At 43.8% G+C, this 17,426-nt stretch overlaps 1 long non-coding RNA gene and 1 pseudogene across 7 annotated transcripts; both read right to left on the reverse strand.

Annotated features, from left to right (window-relative positions):
• Positions 1 to 399: 399 nt before the first annotated feature.
• LOC125507413 (uncharacterized) lies at positions 400 to 3,378 on the reverse strand (annotated as a pseudogene). The gene is made up of 4 exons (XR_015603852.1): positions 3,161 to 3,378; positions 2,396 to 2,808; positions 1,755 to 1,990; positions 400 to 1,136 (listed from the first exon to the last, which is right to left on the reverse strand). The product of XR_015603852.1 is annotated as an uncharacterized LOC125507413 (transcript).
• Positions 3,379 to 8,856: 5,478 nt separating this feature from the next.
• LOC125507418 (uncharacterized) lies at positions 8,857 to 16,453 on the reverse strand. 6 transcript variants are annotated; one of them, XR_015603853.1, is made up of 6 exons: positions 16,105 to 16,453; positions 15,753 to 15,878; positions 14,148 to 15,017; positions 13,689 to 13,751; positions 10,474 to 12,422; positions 8,857 to 9,346 (listed from the first exon to the last, which is right to left on the reverse strand). It is a non-coding gene; the product is annotated as an uncharacterized LOC125507418 (long non-coding RNA). The 6 variants fall into 6 exon arrangements; XR_015603854.1 differs by having other exon boundaries at positions 8,857 to 9,359; XR_007282913.2 differs by having other exon boundaries at positions 10,474 to 10,564; positions 16,105 to 16,450.
• Positions 16,454 to 17,426: the final 973 nt, after the last annotated feature.

Consider the following 17,426-nt stretch of genomic DNA (forward strand, 5'->3'; position numbering starts at 1 on the left):
TATCGGAAGATATCTTGAACAGTGAAAGAAATATAAGAGCGTTTGGATCACTAAAGTAGTGGTTTAAACGCTCTTATATTTTTTTACAGGGAGGGTACTCCTATACTACGTGATGTGGATCATCTCATCTCCTGAGCGACTAGTACAACGATACATGTTGTCGAAAGATCCCAACATCCACGTGTGTCACGTGCATACAATTGCTCTCCGGCATAGTGTTGCTGAGCCAGCCACGTCTCTGCTTCAATATAGTGTGCGTGTAGATATATTATCCACACACCATCGGCATTTCTACCTCTACCTGCTCTTCTCGCCGTTGTCCGCATGACAGTCATACAAATATATATTAATAATCTTAATAAAATGGTACAAATCTGAACTCACACAACTCTGATAGAGTTGAATAAAAAATACTCCCTCGGTAAACAAATATAAGACGTCTTTACATTTGTTTACAAAGGTAGTACAATAATCAAAGAAATACACATTTTTGTGGAGCCATTTATTTGTCTTCTGTAGCAACACACATACTTTCAACTAGTAACACAACCAAAGTTCGAATATGAAACAAGTGACTTAGCTTTGCAAGTTCGACCAAGTCACCTTCACTGAGATAGAGGCAAGCTCAAGCATGATTTGCTGATAGTCGTACCCATGTTTTTTCGCTTTGAAGGAACAATGGTGATCAAAATCATTTTTACAACTATTCTGACCTACCTTGAACTTCAAATGCATCAAAGTATCCTCCTCCACAGCAATCACATGTCTCTTAAGCCACACGACTCACCAATACTGCCACGAAAGAGTTGAATCTCATGTAAATCATCCATAAGGAGAATACATGAGCTGAGGGATAAATCAAATCCACACTGCACTTTTGATATGACAACATCTATTGTGGCCTCAAATGCCCAACGAATAAGGGCTAAAGTGATGTCAACCGCGCCACAATCACCATTAATCCGATGCGTGAATGGGTACTCAGGTGTGAGTATATCGTGGTACTCCATTGCACCATCAATTAGTTGTAGATCATCTTCTTGCTTTCCTTTCTTGATCCTCATGTCAAACTCAACTAGAACAGGGGCTACCATTCTGATGCCTCGCTTAGGGCCGGTCATCTCAATAAGAGAACCCTGTAAACCTATTATTATTTAGTAGCTCCTCATGGAAAGTAAGAAATATGTGAAGCATATGCTCTACTTTATGCCAATTGACAACAGATCTCAAATAAATGATAGCATAAAATCTAAACCCTTCAAAAGAAAATTATTTGAGATATTTTATCAACAAATATAATTTGACTGCACATGGAACATGACTTCGATAAATCATGCAAAGATAACTAACCACAAACTTGCCTAACATATGCAAAGGAAAAAACACATCGTTGTATAAGATCCTCAAAGCACATGCATTTGCATAAATGAATGCATATAGTCATACAAATAAGATCATCAGAGTGGTGCCACCATCTGCAACACCTCAAATGTTTGACCTCTTTGGTTGCAGGATTCCCGAAAAGTTGTACACTAAATAAAGCACAAGATTAGAGTGTCACGCCATCTTCAGTACAAGATGACTGAAAGGATGTTTGATTGTGAGGAGGAAAAGCATAGGAGTCTTCCTAAAAGCTTGGAGTGAATAGAATTTCAATAGACTATAGCGCAAATGAATCCCAAGAGAGAGAAAATCTTATGATTTAAATGGATGAAATATCAAATATAATTGCATATATATGTAAAAATGTGCACCTGTTCCACAATGATGGGATCATCTCTGCTACGATTGAAGACATAATTAAGCAATGAATCATGACAATCACGCACTGCTATATATCCATATAGTTGTACCAAGCCGATGTTGGTACTAGCTTTTTCCAATTTCAGTGAGAAAATCTGCATCATAGCAGTTGCAGAATGTACCATGCATCTATCCCTATCCGGGAAACAATTCATGGGATTTGAGAACATCATCGGCTCTAGTTGTGCTTCATGAAAAAAAATACATGTTATATTACAACAAATAATGTTTTATACAAACAATTTACACAAAAAAATTATAATTATGCTTGTCAATACATATTTGTGCAATTTAGAAAGAAGAATAATGTCGTTTGATTTTCTGAGTCATGGAAGTTGTTGGTGTATGAGTACAAGGGAAAGTTATTTGTAGGACTAAAACTAGTGACAAGATCCTAATCATGTATGGTATATCGACAAATTTATATATCCAAATGAAGCATGCTATTTTTTTGCTAATTCATAAATTCTTTATAACAATCCAGATATATATTGCATTTTTTAAAATACAAGAATTCATTTTAAATCAATCAACCAAACTATATAGCTGGTAAGCATCCTAAAAATAAAATGGAACATGATAGATGACTTACTCTCATCACGTTGAGTAAGATGCCATAGCTTTAGAATACCATAGTTTATCTTGTATATAGAACCGTCCCGATGGGTGGTTTTCTTAAGGATGTTGCCTTCAGATACAGGATAAGAGGCATGGCTAACAAAGACTTGCTTTGTTCGCCCCTTCATCTCTGATCTATCCATTCCCTTGGTGATGTCAAATTGTTTGCCTTTGGTGGCATAGAAGGAGGTGCAGAAATAATTACTGGCACAAGGGAGGACGCGGAGCCAATTTGGCCTGCCCCAATTATTAACTCCTTTTACTGCAATGTTGCTTGCCATGACAAAGGATGCATAAGCAGATCGGTCACCAAAGAGCAATCTTAGAACCTGGTCATTAATCCGTGTTAGTCTCATTCCAGATCCAAAAATCTCCAGCAGAATGGTCCTGACGAGAATAATCTACAGAAGGTCAAAACGCACCCTAAAAAAGGTCCAGATTATGGCATGAGTGGAGCATCCCGGTTTAGTCAACATTGCCCAGTAAATCTAGATTTTCCCAAATAGATAAAACATGACAGAAACTACAAATAACAATACGGAGATACAAAAGGTAGCAAACAGAAAAAAAATCTCCTGATCATAATTTGATACAGTATTTAGCACAAGAGTTCACAACAAAATGTCAGAATAGTCCTGCACATTCACACATGCAACTGAAAACAAAATCTCCAAATTTTCTATTTAAGCTCAACACTAAAGTATGACACATCGCGGTATGCTGAAGCCCTGAACCTCACCTGAACCCAAGGCGACAAGCCTGCAGCGCGGCGGCTGCCGCGGGGACTGGGCCGCCGGGGCAGGTGCGAGGCGGGAGAGCAGCAGCGGTGCCGGTGCGCGACAAGGGAGCGGGATCAGCAGGTAGCGGTGCCGGCGGCAGCAACCGATCAACCAAAGCGGCGGCCGCTGCTGAATTTCTTTCTCCAGACCCCGGACCGTGGGGAGCTCTGAGCTCTCTTTAGACCCTGTTAGCGCACAGCTGGGCCGGCCCATTAGCGCATTCCCATCGCTCGCCCGCTCGTCCCTCGTCCCTCGTCCCGATTAGCCGCTCGCTTTATCGCTGCTCGTTCAAGAAAAAACCAGCAAGCTAATGGTTTACGGGAAAAACCGACTCCCTCGGTTTTTATAGATTGATGAAAATTCACACCTTTTTTTAGGTTTACTGTGGTTACCCTTGGCCATGAAGTTTCCATGCCCTGCCATGGGCCTCGCCCCGTTGATCTACTCGATCGTGAGGACCCATTCGTTGCAACCATGCACGTTAAAAGCTTGCGGGAGAGAAAGGTGTACCAACTCTGTCCCTCCCGTCTCTATAATAAGTTCATTGTAAAATAAGAATATTCAAATCCATGAATTTTTTAATTTCTGAATTTATAAAATTCGTGATCTTTTTTTCAGATCACGTATATTTTTGAATTGATGAACTTTTTCCGAATTCGTGTATATTTTTCAACCGTGATCTTTTTTAAATTTGTGAACCTTTTTTTTGATCCGCGTATATTTTTTAAACCACGGTTGGCCCGAATGGGGGTTCATCGTCGGCGACGGCCATGGAGGAGGAGAGCAGCATCAGCATGACGAGGAAAGGATAGACATTGTCAAACTGATAGTAACTCATGTTGTACTGATGCCTATTGACAATATAGTTGCAAGGTGGAGCTTGCCCATCAGTCAACCTAGCAAATAATAGAGACTACTGCAGCACGTTAATATCATTGTGAGAACCGGGCATGCCAAAGATAATGCGTCAAATTTAAATGTCATGTGTGATGCAGCTGCTTCAAGATGGTGGACTTCTTGCATGGCCCTGATGCAGAGAAAGAGGGAAAACACGGGGCCCCGGCGTGGTTTTGGGCGGGCCGGGAGTGTCGGAGTCCTACGTGATGATGGTCTGTATTACCGTGAAACCCTCCTAATTTGCTTCTGGTTTGCAGAGGACTAGTCCGTGAATCGATACGGGGCGGCGTTAGATGTCAAACTGCCTCTGAACAACACGGTCCAAACATTTACACGGATTTGAAGGTTCGCTTTGGAGATGCCCTACTAAACAGGACTGACTAGACACTCAGCTTGTCCACTAAAAAAAAGACACTCAGCTTGTATGTGTGCACGTGATCACACTATACGCACACCGCCGCAGCCTCACGTCTCAACTCAGCAACATGCATGAACCAACTGACGCGATGAAATAAACATGATAGACACCTACTCTTTCCGTCCCAAAATATAAGAACGTTTTTAACACTAGCATAGTATCAAAAACGTTTTTATATTCTGGGACAGAGAGAGTAGACAATAAGGTTAACTCTAATGGCATTGGACTAGCGATCGAGTGCTGAAGAGAAGAAAAAGGTGGCTAGCTCTAGCTAGCGATCGACCGGCGGGATCTAATCTGTTCGCGTCCGCAGCTATCTCCCTCGTAGATCAACTTCCAAGTACATACAAAAGCATGCAACCCGTCTTCGCGCTTCTCCTGGTCGCTAACAATCCCACCCGCCTTAGAAGCGGCTTGACCCCAAGCCGGCTCACGTGGAAACTTCTGGCGAAGTGTCACTTTGTCTTCCTAGATAGCCATCTCTCCAGGCGCATCGCTCCATTTGACGAGTACTTGGATCAGGGAATCAGCGCACCGACGAACAACTCGTTGCTGAAGGATTTGTTCTGGATACTGGAACTGATCATCAGGAGCAGGGAGTAAAGAAATCACTTGACATCCCGATGCAAGGACCTTGCACAATAGTGAAACATGGAAGACCGGGTGCACATGACTAATAGGTGGTAGGGCTAATCTGTAGGCCACTTCACCCACACGCTCCACCACTTCAAAGGGGCCATAAAACTTGAAAGCAAGCTTGTGGTTGGCGCATGGCGCCACTGAAGACTGTAAATATGGCTGAAGTTTCAGAAAAAACGTCTCGCCCATATCAAACACACGTTCAGTGTGGTGCTTATCAGCTTGGATTTTCATATGCTGCTAAGCCCTCAATAAATGCTGACGGACAGAATCAAACACCACCTTGCGATCATCCAACCATTGTTGCACGTCCACAAACTGAATTACTGCATCCGAGGGGATACCAAAGTGACGAGGTGCATGCCCATACACAATCTCACAGGGAGTAGTACGTGTGGCAGAATGCCAGTTGGTGTTGTACCGGAACTCACATAGGGGAATCCACTTAGCCCACTTAGTAGGATGAGCATTGACAAAGCATCGTAAGAAGCATTCCACCTGTTGATTAACTTGAGCAGAGCTCATTCGAAGTTGAGTACCAGACTTAGAGAACAATTCTTGCCAAAAGACACTAGTGAAGATACGATCTCTATCCGAGACAATAGATTGAGGCACACCATGCAGGCGATATACTGAATTGAGAAAGGTTTCAGCAACTGTTTCTGCTATGAATGGATGGTGCATGGGAACAAAATAACCATACTTGGAAAATTTATCGATGACCAGAGATGGTGGTAGCCCCTCGACGAAATCCATTGTCACCATATTCCAAGGAAGTTTGAGGACAGGTAATGGCTGCAACAGGTCAGGGTAGGCTACACGTTCAAGCTTTGCTTGCTGACAAATCAGGCAATGTTGCACATACTGTTTGATAAATCCCCTCATGTGTTTCCAGCGATAAACTTCTGATACGGCGATAAGTAACTGATAATCCCGAGTGTCCTCCACTGGGACTATCATGGAAAGCAGATACAATTTGCTTGTGCAACTCTGGAACATCACCCACCCAAACATAGTTCTCAGTACGAAGAATGCCAACTGTCAAAGTAAACTTACTATCAGAAGAGGAGCTGGTGGACAATTTCTGAAGTAACCCAGTGCAAAATTTATCGCCCACATAGCTCTGCATAATATCTTCAAGCCAAGCAGGTTGAGCTGAAGAGATAAGGTGCATTTCTGGTAACACATCAAGAGAGCTATGTGGTTTTCTGGAAAGTGAATCAGCAACACTGTTCTCAGCAACATTGTTGCCACTTGGTGTGCAAAGGTTGTTCAGACAAACTAGCCAAACTTCATTGGACAGTTCGGATTACAAACTGTGAAACCTGCAAATACTGTCTCCAGTGGTCAACAGCCAATAGGATTGCTAAGTATTCTTTTTCATACACAGAAAGAGTTTGGTTCCTGGGGCCCAGAGCTTTGCTAACATAAGCCAACGGATGCCCATTCTGCATAAGTACTGCCCCAATATCCACATCACAAGCGTCTATTTCTATCATAAAAGTTGAAGAGAAATTAGGAAGAGCCAAAACAGGAGCTGTTACCAGGGCCTGCTTAAGTAGTGCAAAAGCTTGTTGTTCATTTGCTGTATAGCGGAATGGTACCCCTTTTTTCAACAGGTTTGTCAAGGGTTTGCTCACAATCACGCAGTGACGAATGATCTTTCTGTAATAACCAGCCAGACCCAGAAAACCCCTAACCTCCTTAGCAGATACAGGAGTAGGCCAAACCTGAATAGCAAATTTTTTTGCTGGATCAGTAGAATTAAACCCCTTGTCCATTAATGATGTGCCCCAAATAAGCAACTTGTGTTTGAGCAAAACAACATTTAGACAGTTTCACTTGCCATTGAATTCAAATCTCTTGAGCTACAAGAGGAATTACAAGGGGGGAGGAGAGAGTCGCCTTCCTCAGGAAGACGAGCACACACACCAGCCACTAGCCGTTTCTCCTCTCCTACCTTCTCACCAACCCTCCACGCACATAAGTACTACGTCCTACTTGGCCCACTCCGGCCCAGCCAGCTTGGGCCGGCCCAATGCTTGAAACCCGTCTTCGCGCTTCTCCTGGTCGCGATCATCACCTGAACTTAACCAACGCACGATACGACGGACGGATAGCATCGGTAGTCTCTGCATTTTACTGACAGAAAGAAGATTAAGCTGCCGGGAAGAAGGCCTGCTGTATTGAGGCGCAGGCCGGAGGCGGGAAACGAACCAACCAACCAACCAACCGCCCTATATACCAAAACCCTGTGTAACCGCCATCGGCGGCAACACCCAAACTAGAGCCCAGCAACAACCTCGCCTGCGCCGCGCAGGAAGACGATCGGCCTCCCTGCCCGGCGATCAACCGCACGGAATAGGAGGAGGTGCGGCGGCGGAGCAAGCGCGAGCGGCTTCCCTGCACGCGGAGGAGGCGCATCGTCGGAGGAGCTCGTCGCGCCCGGCCTCACGCGGCGGCGCGTCAAGCCGGGAGGAAGCTTGTGACGCGCGGCGTCCGGGGAGCCCGCCGCGCCCGCCCTCGCGCGGCGGCGCGTCAAGCCCGGAGCAAGCTTGTGACGCGCGGCGTCCGAGAAGCCCGTCGCGCCCGCCCTCGCGCGGCGGCGCGTCAAGAGCCGGGAGCAAGCGCGCGACGCGCGGAGTCGGAGGAGCCTTTCGCGCCCGCCCTCGCGCGGCGGCGCGTCAAGCCGGAGGCAAGCGCGCGACGCGCGGAGTCGGAGGAGCCCGTCGCGCCCGCCCTCGCGCGGCGGCGCGTCAAGGGCCGGAGCAAGCGCGAGCAGCGCGCGGCTTCTGTGCACGGGGATCACCCGAGAGAGGGAGGACGCGCGGCTTCTGTGCACGGGGATCACCCGAGAGAGGGAGGACGCGCGGCGAGACCAGCGCGCGGGGATCAGGAGCGGCCGATCAGGCGCTCGCTCAGTTGCCAGGAACCGGAGGAGCGGACGATCAGCTGCAAGAAGGCAAGACCGGAGGGAGTTCCGCCATTGCTCAGCCATGGGTCGCAAGAAGAGGGAGAACCGGAGAGAACCCCCGAGCAGAAGCAAGACCCAAGCCTGGCTGAGCTCCTCGCATCCCTGGACAGCGAGGTATAATACCTGCTGACCGATTTGTCTTTTGTCACTTTCTTCGATCATAGAGTGACTCGTGTTCATAATTGCTAATTTCTTGATCATAGCGGAACAATTCACCGCTTATTTCCTGTTTGTTCAATATAATCTCTCTCAGCAGACTCAAGATAGATAAGTTTAGTTGCTTTTTTTTTTTCTGTTTTTCTCATGGTTTCTTGTTCTGGGGCAGCTGTCAAACTTTGTGCGCTAGCCATTTCCAATAGGAAGATCAAATGACGCTGTTAAAATCTATCGTTTTGTTTTGTTTTGGCCAACCAAAACGATATGTGTTTCGGCTAGGAAAACCTGGGCGCTTCATTTAGCTGATGCGGTAGGAAAACCCAGCAAATACACTCAAAAATAGTGAAGGGGACGAGGGAATCCAGAACATACGACTTATAACTCAAAATTAGTGATTATGTACTTTGTTGCTCGCAATCTAGCTAGGATGTTCCTTTCAGAAAAAGAAAGAATTACAATTCAATGACTCAACATCTTTAACATTTCCATGGGTGTTACAAAAAAATTCTTACAAATAGAGCTGCAGATCAAATAGGCCAAATTTACTTCCAAGTAAGCTGTAGGAAAAATAGTACCGATCGAGTCGCACATTCCATCCAAATCTTTAGCATGCCTGTTACAATAAATTTCTTACAAATACAAATACTGCCACTACAACAGTCCTTACAGAACCATGAAAATCTTGCTTTCTAAACTAATATAAGAGTGTTTAGAATACTAAAATAGTGATCTAAATGCTCTTATATTAGTTTACAGAGGGAGTACAATACTTACAAAATACTCTTTACAACTAACCAAGCCATGAAAAACAATGCGAATGTCACTCAGCAACTTCCTGTTACAGTGTTTTCTTTGAATTAACTCTTGCAATAAACCATCTCGAGTTTCTAATCCAAATCCATCAACAGATATACTCCCTCCATACCAAAATATAAGACGTTTTTGCAGTTCAAATTGAAATGCAAAAATGTCATATTTTGATAGAGAGGCAGTACATAACTTGCAAGTCTTCAATCCCCAAGCCACCTAGGACAAACATCAGCCCATCTAACTGTCATCCTCCTGCCACAACATCCTTCTCATAAAAAACTCAATTATTCAGAAGGCTCTATGGGCAAAGTAATCATTGACATCATAAAGGGAATATTACTCAGACAGGGTCAAGTAAGAATCAATTTACCACCATAGTCTAGAAAATTTCCTTGCTAGATTTCCGTGTTATATTCTCAGCTTTATTCCAATCATTATTCCTAGATTTAACAGTATTTACAGAAATCCCTAAATATTTAAAGAGGCAATGATCCAATATTGCAAGTAAAAATCTCCTTATATCTTTCTAGATCATTCCCAGCTTCACCAAAGCAACAAATATCACTCTTACGAGAAGTAATTTTTAAACCAGCTAAATGTTCAAACAGAATCAGAATTGATTTTAGATTTCTAGCATTTTTTTCTCCAGCCTCAGTTAAATCATCGCTAGACCTACTACTGAATTAGGCACTGCCCCTTTAATCTCTCCTTGAGAAATAGCTCTACAAGTTCTTGCAAGAAATTAATAGCAATATTGAATAAAATGGGGGACAGGGGGGCCCCTGTCTTAAACCTTTCTTAGTTTTTAAAAAGGACCCAACTGGTCATTAACTCTAACAGAAAACGTTACCACTTTGAACAATCTGTTCTATCCAGCAAACATAATCAGAAGGAAACACTTTCAGAAATAAATAAAAAATAGTAAGTTGGAGTCTTCGCCACAAACCAAAAATATGATTATTATATTAGCAGAAGTAAAAGCCAAATTCCTACTTTTTTCTAAACTGATTACTCCAACACATATCAAATATCGTAGAATGGTAAAAGTTATCTAATATTCAAAAGCATAATAAGCAAAAGTAAAGGTTAGTTGGAGTCTCGACTGAAAGAAACATATGCACTAAGATTGTTCATGATTAAGCAAATGCTAACATGGCATAGAAAATCAAAATGTATAGGTATAGGATATCGTGCACATAATTAGTTGTCTTTCTACATTTTGCATCTCAAAGAGGAATGAATTGTAACACACTAAAATGAAGGTCGGGCATTATGACAAACTCATCCATATGGTACTGTCAAAAAAAGTCCATATGGTTATTGACAAATCTATTTTTATGCAAATAACCTTAACCTTCATGCTATACAATTTAACCAACCTGGGACTACTGTTGTAAGCACCGACTCTCCAAATTATAAATGCATTCACTGATACTACAAGACTTGGCACTCAAACATAGCCAGCGCTCTCTGCGAAAATACAATCATGGAGTTCTTGAGAATACTTTGCGCAAATTTATGCCACAACAAATTGCTATTGCTCTTTGACAGTAACAGCAGCACATATGATTACTCAACCAAAAAATACAGCAGCATATATGATGTAGTGTTCATTGTCCACCTTTTTCCTGCTAGGGTACATTGACTGATCTATTTTTTTAATTCCTGATTCATATTTAGGATGTGCTGCTTTTGGATATTAGCGGCCCCCCTAAAGTGGTACAGGCTAACTACAAGAAGTATGTCCAATCAGCCAGATGGTGGAACTATAAGAAAGGCATCCGAGTGGATGTGACTCGACTCTTCCGCAGAAAAAAACACGTCTTCACCACTCCAGAGAAGGGCACGTGTTGCACAGTGGTCAAGTATAAAAAAGATACAATCACATTTATTAAGCAAGGTCGATACTGGTGGGTGAAAGCCTACTGCATTGATGGTAAGGTGCATGAGCTGAAACCGGAACGTGGCCAGAAGAACTACATAGAGTGCTCGGACCACACAGTCCTTTCCTTTGGAGGTAACCACCATGATATATGCAATGGTGACCCTGGAGGGTCGCTTACAGGTTTGCGTTACCTAAGAAAGGCATTCACCTCCATAATCGAGGGTGGGGAGCGCATAGACCCCAAGTTCGTAGGTCTTTTTGTTGTTTATCTGGGAGAAGGTCCAAGGTTTGAGATAGTTTTTCAAGCACTGTACATGAACATTCCCAGCCCAAATTCTATGCGCCTCGACTATTTTATTCCATGGATGAATGAGCTCGTGCGCAACTGGAACGACCTGAGCGAATATGCCATGAAGTACATGCACTGTCTTCGCGAAGGATTGGAGCTCCCAGAGTTAGACCAAGGCATTGCTTTTCCAGGGATGGACTCTATTGAGAAAGTTCTTGAGTTGGTGAAGATTCTACAGTTAGATGCTTACAATGATGGTATTTTCAGTCATGAAGAAGCACAACAGCCAGATGTATGGCGTGCACGTGATGAGTCATTTGCTAGAAAGGAAAAGGATACACACTGCAAAAAGAAACATGGAAAAGGTGCACCTCCTCCTGAGGATTCTTTTGTACCTATGGATGACGGTCTGTTTCATATGTTGAATGTCAATGGGAAGGTGGAGAGTTTATTTACAGAGCAGCCCCCTGGTCCTGAACTGAAACTGGGTCAAGGGCATGGGCGGTTTTCAAATAAAGCAAAAGTTAGTTCTCCAAGCTGCTACGCTAGAAGGAAGATGAGCACCCAAGCATGGGACAACAAGGTGTGTGTAAAATGTTAAAACAGCACTCAGAGCTATATCTTTTGCATATCCATATTGTATAATCTTCTCAAAACGTTTTATTGCAGATTCTTCATCTGAAAAGGTCTATTTTGGATATGCCAATGGACAAATTGCTGCATACCACCTTGGCGAGAAGACAAGTGCAAATGCCCATGAGGCTTCATGTCAGCATCATAAATACCTCAAAAAATGAAAAGTTATTTACAAAAACGACTACATGGACAACCCAGAAGTGCTGTCCTTATCGTTACCTCCCCAAAGACAATATAAAGGTTTGTAAAAAGTTGTTTTAGTTTGAATGCTCTATTATTCACTTTATAATATCTTTGCACCTCTTAATTGCAGGTTTTGGGTATTGGAGGAACTGCGGAATTTATAGGTGAAAGAATTATACAAACCAGAATGGTCAACAAAAGAATGGCCATGCTCAGGCCTTTGATTCTCGGTATGCACATGGTGCAGACCTGCCCGCGGTGGCCAGGAATGTTTCGAGCTGCTAACAGCAAAGGACACAATGTTTTGCATCGGTTTATTCTAAGCCCGCAGAGTCCTGCACAAGGTGAAGTTGGGAGGTAATCTCTCTTATTCCAAAATTTTGACTTTACACTGAAATAAGCACCAAGATGGACAAAGTGGCCAGTGTCTTCTCCATATTCTCTTGCCTGATTAATGGCTACACACTGATGTTTTTCTTCAAGCAATGCCATAAATTTCTGTTTAGATGTTGGCAAGTTTGTGTTATTTATTGTTTTGTAAAAATGGTTGTAGATATCAACCCTAGGTTTTCTGTTTATTCTAGTTCCCAGGAACAGATTCAGACTTTTAAAATATGAGCTATGCAACACTCCTCCAATTTATGATGTTCTACTGCTCTGCCTTGCACTCTGACTCAGATTTGTAGTGCTACATGCCTACATCATAAAGTCTAGTTGGCCATAAGTCTCTGTTTAGATGCTGGCAAGTTTGCCTTATTTTTCGTTATGTAAAAATGGTTGTAGATATCAACCATAGGTTTTCTGTTTATTCTAGTTCCCAGGAACAGATTCAGACTTTTAAACTATGAGCCATGCAACACTCCTCCAATTTATGATGTTATACTGCTCTGCCTTCCTCTGTGACTCAGATTTAATTGCTCTTGCTCAGCCTTGGATTTTGCTCTGCTCAATGCTCGCACGGTCACACCTCATGCTAGCTACTAATAATAATTTCTGCAGGTTATGGCTGAGCTGCAAGGAGAAGCTGCAGAATATGGCTTCTGGCAAGATTTGCAGCACAAGGATATAATCGAATGCAAGTTGTGCAAGAAAATGCCCCAAGGAAACTGTGGAAATTAGGAAAGAGATGCTCGAGTTACTGAACCGCAATTCAAGAAAGAAAATGCCCCAAGGAAACTGTGAATATATTGACTATTGCCAGTATAGATTATCTGGACCATGTACTTCTGGTGACACTGTTACTCTCGACGTAAATTTCTGTTCCAGAACAGCATGCAAATGCTAAAGACCAACTTGATGATTTGCTTGGTTTTATGCAGAGGGGATGCTGGGAGAGTTTTGTTTTCATTTCTCTGGTCAGAGTTTATGTGGTTAGATAATTAGTGAAGACTATTTTGACATTTCCAAGCGAGATTTACATATTGGGTGAAACATAAGAAATTTATCCTAAATGATAATAAGATTACAGAACCAGAAGGAATTCAAATGAAAAGTGGCATCTGAACCATAAGGTATTTAAATTATACCACAGACTAAATTGCAGTTGCATGCATAAAATCTGCATTAATTAGTAAACCATGCAAGTTAAATTCAGAACATACCATCTGAAGTCGAGTGCCTGTAGTTAGATACATCGTTTGTTGATTGCCTTGGCCTCCAAATTTCTAGTATTAGAAACAAAATCAAATAAGTAATAGCTGTATTACAAAATGTTCACGTTGAATCAGCCTAGTGGAATTAGAGCATATGATGTCATTAACATTCTAGATGACTTTGCTAAAAAAAATCATTTTGCAAGGATTTGAATAAACCCATGAGGGGCTGCCAGCTTTGTTCCTCGGGTGAGGATCGAAATGCACCGTATAACTAAGACAAACACCATTTTAACTTATAGTAGCCTTATACCATAATTATCATAGCATGCAAACTTGGTAGAGAACATAAAAATTATAAACAGTAAACCATTCATGCTACCACCAAAACCATGATAAATTCCGAAAGAAGATCATGTCAAACATAAGGAGGCAAAGCATCAAAGAGGGAAATAGGGAAGAACTCACCAGTGCAGAGTCAACGAGACAATTACATCCCGCTTACGTGCAGCGGCGTCAGGGGTAGAACTGCGGCCATCCCCGAAGTGAAGAAAAGAAGAGGATATTGCCACAGCATTTAGTGACACTGATGGGTGGCCTCCCTATTAACAGCTGCAGTGGCCACAAAGTGGGGCGGTCTTCTTTAGAACACCATACTAAACCACTAATGCATACAGACCCTTGCCGGCAACATGGGAGGTGGATCTGTAAGAGAATCAACAATATGGCAAGAAGAAGGGTATGTGTCCTAATTGCTCACAATTTAATCTGTACAAGAATCAACAATATGACAGGCGACTTGATCTTATTGTGACAGAGGAGTACGCATCTCTAGATTCTTATCACCATGTCTCAGTCCTAAAGAAGCAATAGGGTAGAGTAACCATTTACTTGCAATTTCCATGTCATTCTTTGTAAATGTTATACTACATGGCACATGCCCATGTCAAAAGGGGAAATCATATATTCATATGCAACTCAATGATCATATGGTACAAAACCTGCATCCTGTAAAAGAATCCCCAGCCTAATCAAAGATGGCAATTGAACACCCCATGGTTGTATTTCACGCCATGCAAGAATTTCTCTGCAAGTAATTCATATCAAAGAGATAATAGAACAATCTGAGTGGACACGGAAATGCATACATTACAATGGGAAAAGCTGAAGCTGAGTCATCCAAGTATGGAGCAGATTGAACACCCTCAGAAACAGTCAACTACAGCTCACGCTTCCACTTCGCATCAGTCAGTCTGCATTTGATGGACCTGGAGGTTTCTCCCTGGGATGCTTTGATCCATAGTGATCTATCAACTGCCTCTCGTTAGCCTGTTGTGCCTGCACACATAGAAGATGTTACATTAAGTTGACACTGCATCAATCATGAGGAACATGTATCCATGTAAAGCTAACTATACACTAGTATATCCGGTTATGCTTGCACACAGTTTTCAACTTGATTCACATCAACATGAACCCAAGCAAAATATTCCACGAATTTCTTCATGAAATCCAGACCATGTGACCATCTCTAAAAAAGAAATCATATGTAACTCAACAAGCATATGCCAGCACAGTTGCATCCTAACAATGATCATAAGGTACATAAAAACAGAAGCCCAGAGCCGAGACCTAAGCAAAGATGGCAATTGGACGCCCTAAGTAGTTAATATTGATAATACTTCATGCCACAAAAGAATTTATCTGGCAATGATTCATATCAAAGAGATGATATAGAACTAACTGAGTGTGCACACACATGAACTCAAGCATAATATTGTACGGCTTTCTTTATAAAATTTAGACTATATGACGCATCTCGGAAAGCATATGCTAGTGCAGTCGCTTGGTGGCAATATATGACCAAGTTCACTTACATATATTCTCCCTCCGTCCCAAAATAAGTGTCTCAACTTTAGTACAAAGTTAAGACACTTATTTTGGGACGGAGGGAGTAGTTTATTTACTTGTACATCATGATAGTGCAGTGGCAACCGCAAAAACTCAGTTAGAATTTCATAAAGAAGAAAGCGGACAGAAATAAAGAGGCATTCCTTTGGTGAAAGAATGTACCTTAACATATGTTCATCTGGATCTCTCCTCTTGACCAGAGGCTGGCCCAAGGATGCTGCCGGTGCATTCATGGAGAGTCACACCTGACAGCAATCGCAGCGACGGGGAGAACCCCGTTAGAGCAACCTGCGAAAAACAAAATTGCAACCCTTATACAACAACGAATAGTAGAGCAAGCAAACTACATCCCATAATAAACAAATAAAAGAAGCAATTTTGAAAATAAAAGTCTGCAACGATCCACATGGAGAAGCAATTTGTCCGATGAGAATAACCAGGGGATCCACCAGCCCAAATCGCAGGGGGGGGGGGGGGGGGGGGGGCAAAGAGGGGTTGGGGAAAGATGAGCTACCACATGGAAAAGCTCATCCTTTGATGGGGCTAACTGCGAGTGTGGACGAGACCGAGATTTGCTGCAGAGCAAGGATGCGGGGGTGAGCTTCTGCCGGCCGGGGCGACCCACGACATGCCCCTGCATGGTCCTGCCGGCCGCCGGGCTTCCGGTTGTGCGGTGCAGCACAGGCCAGCGCGCGGGAGGGGTATCCAGCAGCGCCGTCGAGCCGCAAAGGCGCCGACCATTGCTGAAGCGGAGGCGGAGGTCGAGGCGGCTAGGGTTTGCGGGTCGGTCGTGGCTGGTGGGGCGGGTGCGCGTGGGCGATTGGATGACTTGTTTTCCTTGGCTGAGAATGGAAAGAGAGTGAAGGAAGGACGTGGCCTTTTTTTTCGAAGAATCCAGTGAAAAATAGCATTCGGTGAAAATCTGAAAACTTGCCTCGTGCACCATTGGATCTGCAAGGAACGGCTCCCGCTGGAACTCCAACCAACCAGTTCAATACATCTCCGATAGAAGATGTAGATGCAAAAATAACTAACTTTCACATCTTCACGGTCCAAAAACCTCTCTCCAACAGATATGAGATGAAAAAAAATGTACATCTCCATCTTCCGAAGACGTAACATACAACACCTGGCGTTGCAAATTTACATCTTCACGTATAGGAGATATAAGAACGCCAGTCGTGCGCTAACCGCCCAACAGCCTTCAGTCGGCTTCCGCGCGACCACCGCCCGCCACCGCCATGGCCGATGCCGATGACCTCGTCGCCTCCTTCGCCGTCGCTGGTCTGACCCACCTCGCTGTAGCCACCGTCGGCACAACCACGGTCCCCAATTTTGGTCTCCGCCTCCATGTCGCTGCCCGGATTTGCCTCACCTCGGCCGGTCGTCGTCGCGCTGAAGCCGCCTGCGAAGAAGCAGCGGGACGCCAAGCCACGCGATGGAGGCGTGAAGCGGCCGGCGGCGGGGGGGGGGGGGGGGGAGGGGGCATAACCCGGCGGCGAACTAATCTCGGCCGGCCAAAATTTCGAAGCCAGACGCGGCCGCGGAGGGCGATTGGCTGCAGCCAGCGGCCGTGGCTTCCTCCTCCGGCCAAAGAGGCCCTCCTCCACCTCTGTCGCCGCTCCTCCTTCTCTCTCCGCCTCGAATTGCAAATGCACCGCCGCTGCTCCGCCGCCCCGATTTGCCACCCCAGCCGCCCCTCCGACGCTCCTCCCCGTCGCCTCAATTAGGTCGTCGCCCACTAGTTTTTACATCTCCACTTTGCATTATCTATTGGAATCGCTCTTTTACATCTTCAATATACATCATCTGTTGGAGTTACCTCTTTTTTGGAGA

Source organism: Triticum urartu, chromosome 5A (genome assembly GCF_056163025.1).
Source record: "Triticum urartu cultivar PI428250 chromosome 5A, HENAU_Tu73, whole genome shotgun sequence".
Taxonomy (NCBI): Eukaryota; Viridiplantae; Streptophyta; class Magnoliopsida; order Poales; family Poaceae; genus Triticum; species Triticum urartu.